This window comes from Aythya ferina (genome assembly GCF_964211825.1).
Source record: "Aythya ferina genome assembly, chromosome: 4".
Lineage (NCBI taxonomy): Eukaryota > Metazoa > Chordata > Aves > Anseriformes > Anatidae > Aythya > Aythya ferina.
The window spans coordinates 54,798,986-54,821,689 of NC_140300.1; the positions used below are offsets into that span (position 1 = coordinate 54,798,986).

Sequence of the window (22,704 nt, forward strand, 5' to 3'; positions counted from 1 at the left end):
GTTTTTCAGGGCCTTTATTCAAAATGATTCATTAAAATCTACAGAAAAGAAAGAGTGCAATGTTTGATTTTAAGAGATAGTGGGGAAGGCATCCTAATCTTTTCATTAGATTTTCAGAACGAAGTTATTAAATGGTTACATCAATCAGGAAGTACAGCATAAGTATTGTTAACAGAATTAAAGTACTTACGAACAAGTGAACTTAGGTGTCTGACAAACGAACAGACAGCCCCCAGCTTTACAGTTTGAATCTTATAGGGTGATCTGAGAATGTGTCTGAATTAACAGCATCACAATATGTTTCATGGTCACGGGCTGCCAGTATAAGTTAGCCTGCTTTGAGTTCATCGGTTGCTCTTTTTGGACTCAAGTCAGGACCCAGCGACTACTAGGCCCTACATTATTGATTCGTGCTGCTTCTTGCACCACAGCGTATGTGGCTCAGCTCATGAACTGTGACAAAAGGAAGTTCAGGCATTCGTCTTGAAGACAAATACAAAAGACAGATAGAGGATTTTAAGCCTGCTGTGTTCTCAAGCTAGATAAAAAATTCAGCTACCCAGGGCAACTGTCCCTTTAGAGGCTTGGGAAGAACTAAAACAAAGTACTTTGACATAGTTCATCAGTACGTGTTGTGTTTCTGAAACCATACACATCAGGGTGTGCAGACCAATGATGGTGGTGATGTAGAGAAACATACTGGAAATATTTCAGGATTCTGCTCGGTTGCTGCTGGGCTTCATTTATTCATTTATTTAAACTTTAAGCTCTAGGCTGGTCCCAGTGACTGCCAGCCCATTTGCAAATAGCATGCCATGTACCTCTGAAGCACAATCCAGTACGGTTTCTTCCAGACAAATCCAGTTTATAAATTTCAAGACCATACTATAACATAAATCAAACCACAGAAAGTGAGAAAAATCAGGAAATCTACTTGAAAAAAGCTCTCTGAGCACTAGAGATGCATCCTTCCCACTACCACAGCCATCCTTCCTCCTCATTCACAAAGACACTTTTGTTGTATGCTAGTTGTACATTATGTAAGTAGAATGAATTAATCAGTACCAACTTAGAGTTCTAATTGCCCCCTGCTTAAAAACAATACAAAGTTCATTACAGACACAAAAGGAAAAGACTATTCAAAAAGGAAAGAAACAAATCTGACATTCTCATTTTTCTCAGCCCATGAAGCATCACTAAATGCCTCATGCAGATCAGTGAGAACTGGGCACACAGATTCTTTTGCCAAAGGCTGAAATGGAAATCTGTGCAGACTGTTATGACAGAGTGGATACAAGTGCCAGAGTCACACCAATGTCACAGAAACCCTGGTTTATTTTCAGATTAAAACAAAAACTTTGGCTGGAACTTTCATGTTCGCTGAAAACAAACAAGCATATGTAATCATTGCCTGATACGTGCTAAATCTCACTGAATAATTACGTCATAGAAATCTTTTCTTTTAACCTCAGAAGAAAAAGTATTTCAATGCAATGGTTTACATCCAATTTTTTGAAGTGATATGAGTACATACAACTTTTCTGGTTATGGAAACTAGCATGCTCTCATCACATAAACACTGATTGTTTCAGTTTTAGTACTTCCTTTCACGCTCTGTTTAAAGCTGATCCCTCTCTCCATCTTTTTAATTCTCCAGAACATGTTGATACCCTTGCCCAAACCTCTCCCCATTGCCATGTATTTCCAAAACCTTATTCTCTTCCATTTCATACTTTCTCTTGGGCACTTGCTTTTTGCCTATCTTCTGAGCAAAAGGATATAAAATAGTTGGTTCCCCCCCCCCAGTTCTTACCAGGAATTTCCCCCCTATTATGAGGGAGGAATTGGCCTAGTGATGAACATTACAAAAGAGCAAGTATTGCTAACAAATGCAATAAGCGCATTGTGCCTCCCAATCCTCCTCCGCAAAGCTCAAAACACTCAGGAAATACATTAATTTTACAGAATTATCTCTCTCACACCCACTCCCAAGAGCCAGAAAACATGCTTATATTTAAACTGTGTTAACAGCATGTCTTTTTCTGTTGCTGTTGGCATCAGGAGAAGACGCTGGAAAATATCTGAATCCCTCCTCCGAAATCTGAAGCTGCATGCTTTCAAAGGAAGATTTGCAAAAAATAAATACATAAATAAATATTCCAGATATCGTAAGGGTTTCCCTCTACCTCCTTCTCAGAGACAAGATAATGGTTCATCACTATATCCAGTAAATAACATTCTTTATCCTGTCTGATAAAGAATACAGAATGAAATATTTACAGAAGTTTTGAATCATGAATGCTAAGTTATAAGCTACATAAAATCTGATTTTATAATGCAAGCAGTCGAATAACTATAGACAGAGCATAACCTACAGGCCCTGAGTTGAGCTTTCTGACCCCAGGTCTAATTTGGTGCAGCACAGCTGTGTGACCTTGGCTCAGCCTTACTGAGAAGATTACTGTTATGATATGAGAATACATGAACGGGAGTCACACAAAGTAAGCAAGCCACACAGGCAGAAGAAAAATTGTTGCAGTGACAACTGTTGGCAGCTCAGGGAATCAAAAGGAAAAACACAGATGTGGAAGATATAACACTGTAAGGAAGCCAGGCAACTTGAACATGACAAATCTGCAAGATCAAAGGTAAGACCTTTTCTAGGATTAGGGGAGGTGACACTCCACCCACTTACAGGTCAGCAGAGGTTATTCAGGAGTCTCTGGTTACACTGGTACCACACCTATCTACTATATGTATTAGCCACACAAACTGGTGTGTGTTTTATGCCATGTATATCCTCCGTGTACAGTGTCTCTTTGCATGCACTGGACTAGATGCCTAGAGAAAAGTTTCTTGATATGAAGGGCTGCAGAGCTGGTAGGGTTGCAGCCTGGGTTCTTTGGGCTGAAAGCTAGATGCTTCAGAAGCCAAATAATGGAACTTTATGGACGGTCATGCTTTGGTAGCTTTTCTGCAGCTGTGCAGTGTTATATAGTGATTTTCCTCTGTGAAATTACCAATCCCTATTGTCTTAAATCAAGACTTATTGGAGAAAGAATATAAGGGAAAAAAAATAATCAATATAAATACAAGCTAAACAGATTAAAGCATGTCTGTTAGATGCTATGAGTTTTGCCAGAAAGGAAAAATATCATAATAATTCTGTGTTGACTTAAGCATGATTTAAATACTTGAATTCCTAACATCCTTTATTGCACTCTTGAAAGTGAGTCCCTCTGGATACTGACTATCAGGCTGCTATTTTTTCCTCTCTTAGATTAAATATGGAAAATCCCTGAACTCTGATCCTCAACTAATTTAGGGATCACTCATTCAAACTGCATTAAAAAAAAAAAAATGAACTTGTTTTTATCACTGTCCTCTGTGATCTTAATAGAGAATGTGTGTTCTGTTCTTGGTACCAAGCTCTTTGCTGAGATATACCTTTGTTTTGATAGGTAATGGCAGTTTCAGCTCATTTGACGAGAGAGGGTTCTACTATATTTTAAATGTCTAATTACTTCTGAAACAGCGCACACACGGGTAATTTAAAGAAACAAAACTAAAATAAACCTTTTTCTTCATGTCTCCCCAAAGAATTACATTCCCTAGATTGCTGAAAAACAAAAAAAATCATAGGCCAAAGGATTCAACAAACCCTACCACATCTTATCACTCGGATAACATTGATTAAATGTTTTCACTGCTTATCTCTGGATGAGATACAAATATTTTCATGCATCTAACGATTCCAGTTCTAATATTTTATTCCTAAATCTAAAGTGCTCTTTAAGGAGGAATCCTGTATGAAAAACTGGGTAAGAAGGCATATCCTTTTAGTGCACTTAAAAGATGCTTGAATGCAGCTTTTGCAATGTCTGATGAATAGGACACCAAGGTAGAAGGAATGTTCTCAGTTAAAAGAATAAATAAATAAAAATACTTTGATTTATTTTGTATTCCCTAAACTTTTTGTCTAAGAACAGAGGCTTTGCAAACAAACTAACAAAAAATGCTAGGGTCTCTTTCTCTCTCTCTCTTTTTTTTTTTTTTTTTTTTTTTTAATCCTCAGTATGGATAAGAAGGGAGGTCCATTATGGGAAGCATTATTCTGTTAGGCAGAATACACAGAGCCTGCATGTTTTACAGTTTCAGTGTAATATTTTACTAACCCCTGAAATAAAAATATACACAAAATTTCATTGTTGCCATACTATACAAAACAAGGCTTTAACAAAATTACTTTCTGGCTTCACTAAGCCAGAATTCATTTACTTCAGAGTAGCATAGGAAGAGAGAGAGTTATTGACTCCACACAATTTCTGAACACTCCTGCATATTTGTCATGCTTTCACCAGGAGATTTTTAAGCGGAAAAGATGCATTCAGTCAGGATTCATGTTGGTAGTGCTTCTTACTGAAGAAAGCTCCAATACTATTAACAGTTACATAATAAAAGCTCCCAATAATTAGTGCAAAACAATTAGGAAGCACTTAAGGTTAACACTTACCTGGTCTGTATCTCCTCATTCTGAATTTGGCTTTCTACCAGAACTAATGTGTTTGACAAACATGGACTAATTATTTAAATGGGGAAGTCCCCTACAAAATGTGCCCTTTGGAAGCCAATTTAATTAATGCCAATTAAAACTCCTGACTGAAAGCTGTAACAGTCTGCTTATTTTATTTCACCTTTCTCACTAATGCTATGGCAGAAAATAAGCTAACATTAAGCAGCTCCCTAGTGCCTCTTTGCAAGTGTAAAACTCCAGAAGAGCCATGAGACTATCTCAGTATGTGCATATTTGTGTGCATACACGTGTGTGTACATGCACGCATGTATATACATACATAGGCATGCATGCATACATCTGTATGTATGAATATACACTGGCATGTGCATTTGCATTCAAAAAGACAAAGCTTTTGGTCAGGTTGAGAGTTTCTGACAATTAGAAGACTTGAAAGTACAGAGTTCTTAAATTAGATGGGTCTTTATTACTACATACCTTCCTTCTCTCTACCCTGATATTATAAGTACAATATCTGTGATGTATGGATATCTATCTGCAAGAATCACTGTATATCTTCTTTTAATTATTGTTTAAAGATTTCAGTAGCAGGAAAAATTACTCTGGTAATTTTGTAAGTTATAAACTTCTTACCTATGACCCAGCTGATATTTATACAAGATCAAGCAGGTCTAACAAAAGACTTTATACACGTGAACAAGGATTTGAATTTGTGTTTTTTCACATCCCAGATGAGACCTAATTGAAATTACTGGCTGTTTGAAATATGGGAGTTTTGATAAAAGAAAGCAGAGCAATTGATGAAGCAGTTACTCAGACAGGAAAGAAAGTTTTCATTCTAATGTACAGCTGAAACTAAAAAACACTGTCATGTTTACCAGGAAAAAAAAAAAATAATACAAAAATCTAGATAACTTTATTATTGATTGATAGGTGATAATCATCTATAGACTATATATTGAAACCTCACCCACTCTCAGCTGAATGTTGTTCCATAAATACTTTCTTCTAACTCATCATCCTTATTCTTATTTGTACAGGTCACTTCAATTATTTGGTTATTTAAAGCATACATGAAAATGCTTATAAATTAAGCTTTATCCATATTTAAAATATGTTTGCCTTATCAGAGATGTATAATTGTCCTTACTTGCCCTATAAGCAATGCACAGAAGTCAAGTTCCATAAGAATGCACAAAAAGAGACCTTATTAAGCACGGATCCAGAGACTACAAACTTATCACTAATTAAACAGAAGATAAAAATCTAATTTCCATAGCTCTTAATATTAAGCAACTGTTTTTTTTTAACAACCTTATCTGAAGGTAGGGAGAGTCAGAACCTGTATTAATAAGAAAAAAAGCATGTATATTGCCCCCTCCAAATAGGAGACAGATGTTTCAGGGACATTTAAAACAAATAACAAACCTCGGCTACCAAAAGTATTAGACAATTTGTCCATGGGCTGAAGTAATATTTGTCCATGGATTTAAATAATTGCATTTCTGCATGATGGTAGCTGAGTGTGTGTATCCACTGAGAGGTGAATTCCCTCAGTTCAGGCCTATCTTTTTTCTTGTCTTGAATGTGTTTAATTCACATTCAATTCACATTCAATTAATTCACATTCAATTAAATCACATTAATTCACTTAAAGAAGTGATTAATTCATCCTCCCTAGACATCCAAGGCACCTAGATTAGGAATAAATGACATCATCATCTCCCTCCCCCCTTTTATTGGAAATGGGTACATACCTCTAACAATAGAGATCTACAGGCATAGCTGTTTTCTGTATGTTCCAGCCTCTTCCCATTAATTATACAAGACATAGGCATAGTAAGTTAGCTATGTTAAAGTCTTATAACTGAACAAAACAAGTCAGGACCTAAGAGTCACTTCAGTGGAAAGAATGATAAGCAAATCTTTAAAAAATCCACTCTATAAAGTAATAATAAACAAATATGGTCTTTCTCGATCTTGATTTGTTCAGTGCCATACATATGTATAAATTGCAATGTCTACATGTATATTTAACCATGTCTACACTTTGCACCATGTTAGTAAACTCCAAGGGAAAAAAAACACACATAAATATATTTATTTCTTGTCCTAATCTGAGCACTCCATTGTTTATGTTTCTATTTGAATAGCACTTTCTCTGAAATGCCTGAAGTATGAGAAGTAACAATATGGAAATAAAGTTTTTTCCCCTCTCAGCACAAAGATTAATGAGCTTGTCAACTACTAGACAGTATGCAAATTTTCTATAACAATAGTATCTAGTACATTTTGTTGTACAAGTAAAAGAAGAAGCAATGGGGTCTCAGAATAAGAAAAAACATAATAAAAGCAGATGCACAGAGTCAGTCTTGGGTCAAATAACATTGTAAACATACATTGTGAGTCCCGCTACTATCTCTGTTCAGCAGGACAATTGATAAATTTTATAAATGAGTTCTTTTGTGTACATTCTGCTCATTCTGCTAGGGTGGTCACTTTCTCTTTCCCTTAAATTCTTCTGGGATTTCACTCGTTGATATATAGTTTTTCAAGCCTACATACCTCACCTTCACTCACACCCCTACTACTTCTCTGCTTTTTTGAAGTCTAATTCATGTGATGTAGACCTGAGCCAGAACTCAGAGCAGTGCTCAAAGGAAGGACTCAAAATACTAACAATGGCCAAGAGGTCACTTTGCCATTGAATTTTAAGATATGCCTGAACATTATTGAACATATAACTAAGCAAGTAACTGAAATTAAATCACCATTTACTGCCTTTTAAATGTTCTTGAAGTGACACACATATCTTGAATCCACTAGATTATAGAACTGTAAATTCATCACAGAGTTGTAGGTGAGCCAAGAAAAGAATAAGAATGTAACAGCATTTAAAGTAATAAGCGTAACTATGAGTCTAACAACTAGCTGTGAGTCTTCTATCATCACTAACTATTCAAATGGAAAATGTAAGACTGTCACCTACTGCATTTTCTACAGTGTCTATCATATTTTAAGTGGAATCATAAGTATATGATGAGGTAGAGAAATACTTTACCAACAATTTTAAGTACAATGATCAACCAATATTTTCCATCCTATGCTTTCTATCCAGCACAGGAACAACAATGGGTTTACTGTCATGTCAGAGATTATTTTTTTTTAACTGAAAAGTATTTTTTTAGAAGATGTGATAAACTTTTAAAGAATAAAAATATTTCAAAATACAGGTAAATACTTTTATACAAGAAAAGCATGTCAAAATTATGTAGTTTAATTAAGCTCAGCTTTTTCTAGACTATCTCGCATAAAATGAAAATACAGAACAGGAGAAATAATACAAGTGATGGATTTCCTTTTATATGCCCACTTCTGCAACACAACTACTACTGTTCTTGACTCTTTATGCCCTATATTCTCTTATAACAGCATTAGTCATAGGCTCAGCTGCTCTCCTATTTTTTCCTTGACCTTCAAAGCTGCACAAGCACTGTTGTCATTTCTTTATTATTATCTGCTCCTATCTTTATCCCCTTGGCCAAGTCCTGGCTAACATGCTCATTTTTATCATTGCTTTGTTTCTTTCTTGGCTTCGGACACGTCATTATAAAATGGATAATTCTATTTACACTCATTATTTAAGGAATTTTAAAAAATGGTGGCAAAACCCTGTAGTTTCAACAATAAGTAGTTCATTTCCTCGTTTTCTTTCACTTCCCTCAAAACATATGGACAAGAAGCAAGAGAGCATCAGCCTGTAACAAGGAATGAAGTTCGATCTCCTAGAAAAAGCTAAGACTGGTAAAAGAAAAAAACCTGGATTCAGACAGAGTCCCATTCTGAATACTGCCATGTCTTTCTTGAACAGTATTGAAATAAGACAGCTCCCATGTACTGCTCTCATATTTGTGCAAAATGGATATGATTTTTCTATCTAGATCATGCAACTCATTTTTCTAATTTAGTTCATCAGGTAGAAACTGAGAGCACTATATAGAGCATTAAAAAGGTTTTATGAATGTCTTAACCAAAGATTGTGAAAAAGTCACAAGTGGGCAATGGAGTATGATAGGCAAACTTGGCTGACAAAGAAAGGAAAAAGTGAATGTCTGTTTAATTTAAAGGTAGTTGGATTTTCTGGCTTGTTTTCTGAGTATGAGAAGAAAAAAGGACAGTTTAGAACTAGCTGCGGGTGAAGAAGAACATCCTGAAGACTGAGATTACCTGGCATGTTTCACAGGGTGGTACCTTGATTATTTAACAAAGATTTTTTTTTCCAAACCTCCTCCTTTCTTTTCAATCTAGATGTGACCTACCTATGAATGCAATCTATTAATGACAGTAGTATAACATCTCAGACACTACTTAGTAAAAAAAATATATATATATTTGGTTTTAGGAAAGTAGTAGAAGAAAAGTTTGACAGTAGATTGTTGCTATCTGGTATAAAAAGCCCAGAAAAATGAAGCAGGAGGCTTCAACATCTCAACTCCTACAGCTCCTGTTGTTCATATATGAAAAATAATATTAAGCCATTTAACTTACTTTCTATTTAGAAAACTATTCTAAGAATATAGATATAGGTATAGGTATAGATAATTACATCTGCAGTGGACATAGCATACTATGAAACTTCAGACATTACAGTGTATGAAAGTTCCTTGTTCATGTCTTTTTAAAAGAGTATGGTAAATGGAGTCCAGAGAGATTTATGCATCTAACTTTTCCTGGAGATTACTTGTAAGTATTCCTTCTAATTCCTCCCTATCACATGGTCTTATCTTTACTTTGCATAACAGCATTTTTATGTCTCTTTGCAAAGGTGTTTTGTTTGCTTGTCTTGGAGAAGGCAGACATATCCAGCCATATACTTTGTTTTTACAAAGTTCAGTCTTCCAGCAAAAAAAGACCAAGGTGGGCCTCTTCAGCACCAGTTATCTCTTGTTCAGATGGCACCTGAGACTACCATCATGTTCACTGCCTTTGCTGCTTTTGTGCTTGATAGAATTCACTGTGGTGCTTCTGGAATAGTTTCTTTTATGTTTTATGCATGGCACCAAGCAAAGCTTTCTGCTACAGCACTGACTAGCAGTTTATCAAATGTCAGGCTTGGTCTATGTCAATATTCCCCAAGTCTGCTGTTCCTGTAATTGTCAATAGGGTAAGTTTTGACAACCTCATTTTGCAGAAGTGCCATAACACAGTAGCATTTTTGAGTGTGCTACAGCTGAGCTTTTTATGAAACAATATATAGATTTTGACTCCAACTGTCTTGCTTACAAAAACTTGAGCTTCTCAAATACCATTGTGTTTTTGAATATAAAATAGCTATCTAGATGGTAACTTTCAGGTAAAAAATTATGTTTCTATTCTCAATGTTTTGGAAATCTCTTGGACATCTGGTTCAGCAAGCTGAAGCAGCATAGAGTCCTGCTGGCTATCATTTGTCACTTCTATTGCTTCTGTTAAGTTTAAAATTGACTTTTACTACTTTTCTACATGTTCCTTCTGATGATGAGGCTGTTCTGAGTAAATAAAGACACCACTAAACTTTACCACATCTCTGTTTACCTTGGCATTTATAGTTTGCACTTTATGTATCAAATGGCTATTTTTATGCATATACTAAGGTACAAGTTGTTGGTTTTTTTTGTTTGTTTGTTTTGTTTTTTAATTTCACCTAATTAAGAGCAAAGTTTGTTGAAATTTAATGAGCAGTCCCTTTTGTGACCTATTGTTTCCTACTAGAATTTGTGTAAGAATTAGTTGCAATTCATTGTGCCTTTATTTTGCATGTCATTATTTAGGTTCCCATCTTCTACAACAACACTAACCTCTGGAGCACTGTGTTTGCCTTTGTTCCCTCCCAATTATTCAGGCCATAGCTGATTAATTAAGCTTCAGAAATAACAGCTTTCTTAACATCCTGTCTAGTTTGAGCTTAAGTTACATGCCTACATTTCAAAACTTAACTAGCTAAATAAATATAACAAATATATACAATTCTATAATTCTATATATCATATGTATCTTATAGGAATATAGATATCAGTTGCAGCTGGTAAGCTCTTCCTTGAAGGTGGCTTAAATCCCTCTCTGTCAGTTTAAACTAAAGTAGAATACAGTAAATTCATCCCTGAACCACAGCAACCTTGCTAACTTCTTCATTGCTTTAAATGATCAATTTACATTCAAGTTTCAACAGAAGCAGGTGCAAATATTCTCAAAGTCGTTAAGACAGCTTGTGGTGGTTAGTTAAAGCTTTCAGGAGTTCAGTACTCTGTCTCTAACAGCAGTCCTAAGGAAGAGTAACAATTTCTTCTTCATATATTCCATAAATATACTTCTTCCATTTATATGTTGTACCTCTTCCTTAATACTGCTTCCAATGATTGCCAGATCAGATTTTCTGTATTTGATGCTGTTTTTTAATTAACTCTTGATGTATCTTGTTTAAATCCAGGTAAATGTTTTACATCCTCAGCATTCTTCGTCAAGAAGCTCTGTACAGCTATCATATCCTTGTGATAAACCACCTCCGTTTGCTAGTTTTGTGTATTAATACATTGGACTCCAGTTCTTGTGTATTAATACACTGGACTCCAGTTCTTGTACTGAAAGCTTTTCCCTGATAATTTATAATTACCATCCCTGTTAATTAATAATAAAGCTACACTGCAAATTTTTAATTTCAGTATGTTATTTATGCTTCTTTCTTCAATTTTATTCACATGCCAGGATATTTAGGGTAGCACTAGCTTCTGCTGAACTTCCTAAGTCCATTCCTCCAGCTTATCAAGGTTCTTGTTGTGGGGTGAATCCAGCCAGTAGCTATGCACCCCCCAGAGCCACACATTCACTGTCCCTGTCCTCAGTGAGTAGAGAACTGGAAGAGCAGTAGTGAGAAAATTTGTGGTTAAAGACAACTTAATAAGTGAGGTAAAGAGAGAAAAAAAGTGATACAAAGGCAATCACTGACCACTTCCCACAATCAGAATAATAGTCAGTGAGTCCCTGGGCAATGGTCACCTTGCCAGACAGGCCCTCTTTCCTCCATCTTCCTCTATACCCAGTTTTTATTGATATATTCAATATCCCTAAGGAATGTCTATGTCACACATAATTGTTAATCAGTCCCTAGACTCAGTGATGTCAATTTTCCACCCCCTCATGGTCCACCTATCCAAGCCACCTCCTCACAGTTTGGCTGCTAGAATATTATCTGGCTATACACACAGCAAGCAACATCCATTGCTCTCCCTTTGTTTACAGAACCAGACCTCATTGAGACTGAGGTGAAGCTGATAAAGCCTGTAGATCCCTAGATCTTTATATATACAAAGCACCTACCACCACATTCATAAACAATCTGAAACCACTCTGATGGCAGGGGTGAGAACAGAAGTTGGCCTGTTGGCCTGCTAGTACCCCTCAGCACTTCTGTTCCCAACTAATTCCAAAAACAAAACAAAACAAACAAACAACAACAACAAAAAATCAGCCACAAGACTTTGCTGGCATGCCTCGAATCTGGAATGCATGCCACCTGGTCCCATTCCATCCATGGTCTTGTGTATGCCCAGTTTTCTTAAATGGTCCCTAAATCAATCTTTGTCCTCTTTCACCAGGTACTGAAATCAAAACATTAGCATAAATTGTTACAGCACAGGATACTATTCCTTTGAATTTTTTAATACTTTCTCCAACACCAAACAGTTTAGGCATCATTAAGTGAGAAAAATGTTAAAACATTTCCTACACCATAAATATAGAAAAATCTTCCAGTAAGAAAAATATTATATCAAGAAAAGTATCAGATATAATTATGCTGTATATGGGAATATCTCCAACATTTTCTTAAAAAATATATCAAGAGCAATCTGTTGATGAAAACAATTATGTAAAACAAGAGCCCACGTGAATGTCAAATATACTTAAATGCTGATAACTAACTACTAACTTCTCAGCTTCAAAATATATTTTACTAGAGTATCTATGCTTTCAAGTATGGTTCTGTTTACATTTAAGGAAAGTTCACATTTCAATCTGCTTAAAAGCAAATAAAGATCCTAGCTGCGGACTCCATTCTGTGCTCCACATGATTAGACACTCTATCGATTGTTAAAAATGGACACAGCATGTCAGGTTTTGTTTTGTTTTTGTTTTTGTTTTTTCTTCCCTAAGAGCAGCTTATTCAGACTTAGGATGCAGTAATGCGCTATTGATAATAGTTGTCCAATCCAATTTTTCTTCTTTATTTCCTTTTAGCCAATAATTTTCATGATGTATAAGAGTAAAGTATATTTGTCTTCACATGCAATCTTATTAACCAAAGTGCTAAAACTAATCATCATTTACTTTTGGAGATCTCATTATAATTCTGTTTTGAACTTTTCAGCACTGTTTCAGCCTGCAGCTACATCAGTGATATTTCAGATCACAGCTTCCTTACTTCAAAGTAAACATTTGTAAGAGTAGGTAAAAATTCTCCATGAGGGGGCAAAGATTGTTCTTTGGAAGAACATCATTACTTGGCAAATTGTCAGCAGACAAATGAAAAACTCAGAAGATGGAAAGCTAGGACACTGCTGACACTGAATAGGAAGATGAAAAGTAAGGAGGATAACACAAAATTGTCAGTTGGTATAAAATGCCAGTAAGAAGCTGCACCATTGTTTAAATTGACTAGTTCGACTTCAGGAGCACCCCTGTAGTGTCCATGAGACTAAGATGCCACAGGAAAAGCATGCACTATCCATGTCCAGAGCACTGGGTATGGATCATTTTTGCCTTATGTAAGAAGACTGAATCAGAAAAGATCCACACCAAAATGCTTCCAAAAGCAAAGCGCTGCTTTCCAGTCTGCAGCACAGAGTTTGTTCCTGACAGAAAGAACAAGGGAACAGTTCAGATTTCTTTCAGTCTGCTTTCTGCCATCCTGGTCTGTCTATATTTACTAAAAATCTTTCATATGAAGGCCAGCAAATAAAGATAAATCAACAGATAGATAAGGACATAAGTTGAAAGATAAAGAATAGCAAATACTGCAATGAGGCATGTGGTGCCTGACTCCAAACAACTCCAAATCATTGATTTTCCAACACAGATGGTGTAATACTTAAAATACTTACACCACATGTATACACATACACACACAAACATATATCTGACACACCAAAACACAGGGACTAGGGTTCACAGGAATACACACAGAAGTTGATGGAACAGTTGATGTAACATTGTTATAGCATTGTGTACACACATTTTGAGTCACTATGCATCAAAAGTACACTCAAGTCATGTGTGGTTGTTTTACCCTGATGGAGAGGTTGCCACCACAACCTCTCACTCACCCTCCTCATAAGGGGAGAAAATAAGATGGTCCTTCGGGGACCCAGGAGTTGGACTCAGTGATCCTTGTGGGTCCCTTCCAACTCGGATATTCTATGATTCTATGCTCTGGACACATACGTATCATTTTTCTCCCCCCACCCCAACTCCTTTTTCTGCCCAAAATTTTGTTTAGACAAAAGAAATTAAGAAAGGTTCTGAGACACTTGTTATTGCTGTCAGTGGTAGAAAGAGATTTAAGGAAAAAAATAATACAAAATTACTCTGTTTTCCCATTGGGATGTTTGTTCTTGTGATTCTCAGGATTAGGATTCTAAAGAAACATTGAAGAAAAATGTAAGTTGCTATTTCTGTACATAATAGCTGCCTGTATGACTTCTGCTTTAAAAAAAAAAAAAAAAAAAAAAAAAAAAAAAAAGTCTGGACTATAGATGGAGCAAAAAAAATCACTGTTCCAAAAAAGACCTAAACCCCTTATTGAATATATATGTGTGTGTGATGGATTGTCATCCAAATGTTTATCTGAAGTTGCCTAAAATAGTCAAGTCTTGCTCTTCTTAGCAAGAATAGCAGCAAAATCAGCAAAGGAGGAAAATTCGGTATTGTTTTAAGTGCAAGCAGCTTAGTCAGCTGAAGTAAGTGTATTTTTTAGAATGGTGAACTTTGCCCCTTATTGTACTACGGATCTTTAAGTAAAGCAATGCCATAAGCCACGTGCAGTAAGGGCTGATAATTACCGGAACTATAACGTCACTCAAAGAGTCTGAAGAAAAGTATCTACACTAAAACAAATTCTTTGATGCAGAGTAAAGTAATTAATTGACAATCATCTCAATTGAGTGTTTACGTGTTTACTCAGCCACTGAATTATATGGAGGTCTGCTGTGCTTGCATTCCCTCCTCCCCCCCCTCCCCCATCCCACCCCCCAATTTTTATTTTTATTTTTTCATTTAAAGAGCTGTTTTCTCCTCTGGTGTTTCACTCTTTAATTTTCTTGTCCAAATGCTCACTCAGTGACAACATCTCTCCCACCCACACCACTTCTTCACCACCCTTTTACAAGTCCTGTGTTTCTGTTAGCCTTCTTACACATAACTTTTCATTCATCCAACTGCTGTATCAGTAAAATTTGATAACACTGATCATTCAGGTATCTGTTTCCTTTGGACTTGCTTGAAGAAATGCTGAGCTATTTGACATTTATTTGATCATAGATCCAAGGACAAAGAATTTCCAGGCTTACATCCAAACTACATCCTGTTTGCAAGCAAACTGCATTTTCTTGTATATCCTGTCATGGTCAATCAGAATTGATAGTCCATCTCTAGTGTGGATATACTCAGCTTCTTGAACTGTCACTTCACATACTCAGTGAGAGATAGTCCTGCACAAAATTCACTGCTATAGACTAAGCATGGCTAAGACTATCCAAAAAGCACACAGATGGTATTGAAATACCTAACGCTGAAATTTTGTTGTTTCAAAATAGCAGTAAAACAAGCATGCCATTTTCCTGAAAGCTATTCCAGTTTATGTATTAGTTTGTGTAAGCATCTTGCTTTCAAGGTCCCTCAAAATATAGTGATTTCCACCACCAGTAAAATCCCACGTATTATAGAGAAGATATACTGCTATTTATTTCCTATTTTTGCCTAATTTGTTAAATTATGAAATGACACGGCTTAATGAATACTTTCCTAAACAAAGCCCAATGAAATATTTAAATCCTGCCCCAGCACTTAGACTTGTGATCAATAGAAACTATTGCCTAGAGATTAGTTTTACCATGAAGATTAGTGATAAATTGATTGTTAGTCTACCGTTCTTATGCAAAAAGGAGACCAACAGAAAAATCTCTAGAAGCTAACTACAGGAGATTATCTATTCTATCTATTATGTTGGATCAAATGTATCTGTCAAAGATGTTTGCTAAATTCCTTTTAAAAATCAGTGGTGAAAAACGTTCTTTCACCTTCTTTCAAAGCCATTATGATTTTTTTCTTATTACCAAACATACTGTTTTGGGTTTTTTTTTTTACTAGAAAAACAAACAAAACAAGCAATGATCAAACTGATTTCCTCTCATTTTGTTTGTAGGAAAAACAGTTAATCAGCCTTCCCTGTACAATAGGAGTCAAGACTTAATGAGTTATCACATATTCCTCCCCAGACCTTTAAGGTGACAAAAAACAACCAAAATAAAACAACAACAAATCAAAACCCACAGAAGAATTATTTATTCATAACTCAATTTTTTTTTTTAAATAAAATTAATGTCACACTTCTCTAATGGAATCCCTTTGGTTTGTCTGCCTCTCAGCTCCAAATCAGGTAGTATTTCAGTAAAGACCTCAGAGCGGAGTCTTCTTTATTTTTACATTAACATACATTTCAGCATGAAATGTCCCTCTCTTACAACTGCAAAATAAAATTGACTAAAATTAAGTGCTTTACTTATCTTCTTGTCTAGCACTACTGCCTTTTTAGTTGTTTCCCACTTTACCTCTGCAATTTGATTTTTTTCATAGTTGCAGCATTTTGCTGCATATAGCATTATTAGCAGTAGTATTTAGCATAATCTTTGCAATTTCCTTTTTTTTTTTTTTTTTAGCAAGTTCTCCAGATTCATTAAAATCACATAAGCCAAATCACTTATCATTCCATTCCACAGTGTTTTCCCATTCATCTTTATTTACTACAACCACAGATTGTATAAACATTGTCCACTTCATCAAGTTTTTTCCTGTTTCATAGCTTAGGAGTTGAAATATTTAAGGTAAGGGCACACAAGGGCAGTATGCTGAGAGAGTGCCATGTAAGTCGTATAATAGGAACTATCAAAGATAGAGTTGAGTCACTAAATCTATTGCTTTCAATGACTTAGTTCCCTTACTTGAGGTTGCAAAGCAGGCCTAACTTCAATCTGTCTTTATAGACCATCAATATATCCTAAAGTTAAAGCAGCCCTCTATTAAAAGTCACAAGCAAGGTAGAAGCTGCCAGTCCTCCCTACCTTACATTCCTTAAACATGTCATCCACAGTGTATTCAGTTTCAGTGGATGAATTGAGATTGTTTTTTATTCTGCTTCAGACAATTTTAATGCATCTCTCCAGTCCACAAAGAGTGCCATAAAAGCAAGATAGTTGGGGAAATGTTTTACGGGATTTAGATTTGAGGTCCAAGGTTCTTGGCCACACTATATGTAATCTACTTGCAGGCATAGGGAAGGAAAGATCTTCAAAGCACCAGTGAAATTTACTACGGATCTCCAGACATCTATGAACAGAAAGTGTAGCCATCAGGAAATAACAACCTAAATTTTGTCTGATAGAGAGATGTTTAACTTCTGCAATGTTTATATATGTTTATATATGGCCGGTACCTGCTGTCTGGGATGTAAAGTCTATGTGCAGTTCTGTTAGATTACCAAATAACACTACATGTGCCTCTGATCATTCTGTGAGCATGCCAATGAAATCAAGTATTGCTCAAAACGTAACTAGAATACAGACTTGCATGGGCTATGTGTCTTATTGACTAGTTTCACTAGTTCTTCTCTTAGAATAAGTGGAACAAATGTTGGCAAGTTCCAGTTCTTTGTAATTATCTAGGAATCTAGGCCTCTAACAAATCTTTTGGCTTTTATTTGTGACTACATTCATTATCACATTTTACAAGTTTTTGGCATTTTATAGTGTACATATTTTTCTTACTATCATTAACAGCAGTTCTTTAGAATGGATGCAGACTTTATCTAGGTTACATTAAAGGAAAAAAATCAAGAGTTATCTGCAGGAGGAGGGAACAAAATTTTGGTTACCATTTTCAAGGAAGACAATTTCTTTTCCAATTGTTGCATTCGTTTACGTATAAAATAGCAGTTTCAGTAAAACTACAGATTATCTTAAGAGAAGATCACTCCCACCTTGAAAAATTCCCCTCTTTTCAGATAGCTGTGTTCTATGATGAGTAAATCAAAACTTTCATATTTGAAATGAGAAATAATAATAATAATAAATCTTATCACTAGAATTTTGTCTAGAAAATTGTCAGACACCTTTAGGCAGACAACTAGTGTACAGGAGAGAAGAGAAATCTATACATCTTAGTCAATATGGGAAACAAATCATCCCCTCATCCTTCTGTACAGATTTTTTTACTTGCTCCTTCAAAATGATGGAAAAGATGTATGAGACTACAATATAAAGTACATTCTATGTGACACGGTCCTTAGGCATATGTGGTCTTTCAATATAGAAAAATACTTCCACATATTATCTAAAATGAAAACCTTGCCAGCCTGCAAATGTAACAAAAGAAAGAGATGTTGATGCAATATGATAAACCGTTACATTTTCTTTTTCCTAGAAGCTCAGCTTAAGTTTAGACCAATACACATGTTAGAGCTCTGCACTTTGAAAAAGCATTATATAAACCCAAGGTTTGCAATGTCCTAATAAAAAGCATGCAGCAGTTCTCATACCTTTTGAAAAGAGAATGTAGCATGGCTTATCATCAAAACAATAATATTTAATACACATTTAATGCACACTGTGAAGTAGTGCTTGACATTCTCCGAAGAAGTGTAAAAAGAAAAGCCATGAATCTGAAAGTCTCCCGACAGTGACATAGGAACTTCCCACTTTATTGCTGCTACTTAAAGCTCACAAAGCACACCAAGTTATAACATAAAACACCTTTGAACTTCAATGAACATATAGATACTTCCCCTCCTGTTCACCTCTAGCAATTTTTATTTAGAGACAGGAGCTCAGCCTTTATGATGTGACAGTTTGAAACAGTATGTCATTTAGCATTTTCAAACTTCCAGAAAAACAGGAACATACTTCAGACTTCAAAGTTACTCATGAAAAAGTGTTCCAATACTTTTGTGCAACTGATTCAACTGCTGGGATCAGTATTTAAAAACCATACTAATAATTCACTTGCAGAATCTCCATACAATGCTTACTGTACCCAAGCATCACCTCTTCTTTTTACTCAGTTCTGTCTCTGATTTCTCTTTAGCAGAAACAAAATCCCACTTTAAATCAGCCAGTTAACAATTTGCCTGAGTTTTTCTGAAAACATAACAGTTCATCACTTCTTCCTTCTCACTAGTGAGAAACACACAGTGCTCTACCAAATATTCTCTTCATACAAAGTAACTAAAGATGGAATAGCACTTTGTTCTGTGGAGAATGCTATCAGTCCTGGAAATAATCTGTTGATGCTACATAAATCAGTTTCATTTCCTCTCTTTCCCATTGGTTCTGATTGACTCAGATCTCAGAAGGCGACTGAATGTAATCTGTTAGATAATTTCCTCATAGTGATTTTTTTTTTTGTATATACTCAGCAACAGTACTTGAGCCTATATACATATACACCTGTGGGATCTTCGCAGGAATTGCTATTCTGCACTCTATATGTAAGTAAAAATAAAGAGTATCCTTAATAAAATTAGTATATTCTTTTTTTGACCCATTCCTTTGAGCAAAAGTCACATGCTGTTTATTAAAGCATGTACATTACAGAACAAATAAGAGATTTTTAACCAGTTATGACAAAATGTTCATCTTTTTAATATGCTTTTACAACTCTTAAGGATCTCAAGATTTGCCATCAAATTAAACAAATTGTTCTTAAACTCATTTATTCACAATTGGTACTGGTAGCAATGGAAGAAGTAATGGCTTTAATGGCTTCTGCTTACATGCTTATGCCGAACATGTTTCCCAGCTGGTTTGTTTTTGCCTGCCACTCTGTCATACACCATGTATTACATTACCAAAACAGCTGAGATAAAATAACCTGGATGTGTGGGAGTGCAAGATTTTTATTTTTTTTTTTAGATACATTCACAATTTATGAGATTTGTCTACCACAATATCTTCCATTTTAACATTTTGATTAACTGAATTTGTTTTGGTAAAGTCAGCCTTATTTATTTAGTTTATAATACAAACATATTCAAAGATCGTGAGTAAACAAACAGGACCAGGTAGAAATTTGTTCAGGATGAGTTTGAATTTGAAATTCATATAATAAAGTTTGGTAATCACTTTTTGCCACCTTTTTTACTACAGTGTAGTGACCATGGAGAAATTTCAGAAATATTTACAAATAGCGCTAAAGTTCTTGGGTGTGTATGTGTTTAAAGCTCATTTTGGTTTTAATTTTGAAGGTTTAATTTGTTTGTTTGTTTTTGTTTTTATTTTTAACTACAGATTTACAGCCCTTTTTGCTTTTAAAATGTGGGTCTATACTCTCCTATGCTTACAGAAACCAATGTGAGAACATTTTGGTATTTGTGAATATAGTACAAAAAGTAAAATTTGCTATGGATACATATAATTGTGATTCCATTGATTTTCACTACAGGTAGAAATCTGGATCCAATCTGTTTATGTTTTCTTTTAAGATGTAGAGAACAAAAAAACAGGAAAATTTTGATGAATTATGGAAAATAGGCTATGGACCTAGGATGGGGGGGGGGGGGAGGGAGGAAGGAAGGAAGGAAGGAAGGAAAGAAGGAAGGAAGAGAATACAAGATAATTTGGTTAATTTACAATACAATACAAATAGAAGCTTTTATCCATGAAAACGTTCATTTTAGTTTTTACTGTTTCTGTATTTTCTCATATAATTAAGAACATTCATTTGAAGTTATGCTTACGGAGCTATTTGTTTAAAAATCAATAGGCATTGAAAATAGTATCTGTACTTTCTACTGTTTTTTTTTTTTTAATTAGAGATTTTATTTTTAATAAGAAAAATGAGGAAAGGTCAAAATGATTATTTCAAATTCCAGATGCTTCTGATCTTACAGACAGAAATGGATAACCAAAAGAAATGCAGTGGCCAGTGTAAATGAATGATTAAATACCCGGTTATTTATCTGAATCCATAGTTATGTCTGAAAATGTTGTTAATTCAAGAATGTTTCTTTAAAAAATGTATTTTTCTTGTTGTCCAGTATGTCTCAGTTTAAGTTTACTGTAAGCTCACTATTTGACAAATTTATGTCTAAAAGGCAAAATAAATATACATATTTTCATAAACCTATGTGATGAATGCCGCCTTTTTCAAGCTACTGTGTTAAAAATAAATTATTTCAGGATAGTTCAATTAATACAATTTTTCAGAAGTAAAGCATTTATTGATATTTGTATTACCTAATAACTGACAGAACAAATATTTTTCCTGCTTTTATTTACAACTTCATACTCATTCAAGAGTATGTACTCCCAAAGAATCACGAGATTACAAAACAAGCACAAAAAAAAAAAAAAAAAAAAAGTTATTTACTCTTTGTTTCACTTCTGTTTTGGGATTTGTATCTAGTCTTCTCCTTCATGACATGCTTAGCTTAATTCAGGTCACTTTGTAAAACTTTACCAACCTGTGTTAGAAGCTTTCATCTCTGTTTTAGCTTTTAAGAAGAATAAAATAAAATGTATTGATTTTTTGCATGATGTCATGATACCTGGAGATGTGATTGAAAGATCATTTATGGAACCAGCTGTGTGTCTATTGAGGCATTCCCCAGTCCCCACCGCAACAATTCCATGCTTGTTCACACATGAGTTCTTACCCAGCTCTGAGACTCTCTAGATTGAAATTATTTTTTCTATTTTCCAGACTAATTTTTTTCCTAATACTCATTTATATCTAAGAAGGTCAGTGATGGATTTCCTATCTCTCATATCAGTACCTCATTCTACAAAAAACTAGCAATTACACAGTTTTCAGTTACCAGTTTTTGAAATGTATTGAACATTGAATTTAACAATAAATGGCAGTAGAGTATTCAGGAAGTGGAGAGCGTTTTCTTTCTTGTTTACTTGTACAGTTACACAACCTTCAAGATAAATCCCAGTCCTGAAGAGAATTAAGTGTATAAATATTGCAACATTATAAGAGTAGTGTAATTGCTTTCAATTGTTCTTGAAGAAATCAGGTTCCTAGGTGCAATCTTTCATTTTGAAATAGTCTTTTTGCCTTCCAGTTACAAAAAACATGTGATTGAAAGGAATAGGTAAACTATTCTATCATCTAGTTTTCTAAAAGCAAAATCTGCTCCAGATGTACCCGAAGTCCATACCCTACTATGACAAGACTTACCAGGATAAAGATGTTAAAAGATGTTAATTTTTTTTAATGTTTTCCATCTTCAATACAAAACATGTAAGAGTTTCACTCTAAATGAAATACATTGGGCATAAGTCCATATCATGGAGGTACTTACCCTAAAACATTGAAACACTTTGGAATTTTTGAGTAAGCCTTGGCTAGCTTTTTTAAACAGGTACTTTTTTGCAAGAGGAAAACTGTTTTAAACTTAATTAGATCAAGAAATATAACTGCTAGTGAACTATGTATGAGTCAGTTACTCATTATTTCAAACAATTCATTTTTCAGGTATTAAGTCATTTTGAGATGGATTTTTAGTTGGTGAGAACTATCTGAAATATGCAGTTTGGGGTTTTCAACACCTCTGTTGCTAAGGCCCATCTCATTTTAAACTGGCATTCCAAAGACAAATTTGGCTATGAATGTCCATTTTTTTGACAAATATATATGTGGATAGATAGATAGATAGATAGATAGATAGATAGATTCAGATAGGTAGATTCTGGGTTCTGTGTTGTAACCAGAAGTAGCATGTTAGCCTACTGAAATCTATTTCTGTGATCAAAAGTCACACTAAAATTCACTATGGATTAATTTGAGTTACTTCTGAATGAAGTGATTTGTGCTCAAAAGTGAGATGTAATTAATTATATAGTGTTTGGGTGCTTGTAAACAAA

The 22,704-nt window shown here is 34.9% G+C and overlaps 1 long non-coding RNA gene across 1 annotated transcript in view; it reads left to right on the forward strand.

The window, feature by feature from the left end:
* Positions 1-2,512: 2,512 nt before the first annotated feature.
* The window catches only part of LOC311435515, a 144,860-nt gene continuing 124,668 nt past the window's right edge, over positions 2,513-22,704 (forward strand). The window contains exon 1 of the long non-coding RNA XR_014692189.1: positions 2,513-2,648. This is a non-coding gene — a long non-coding RNA (uncharacterized lncRNA). The remainder of the gene's footprint in view (positions 2,649-22,704) is intronic.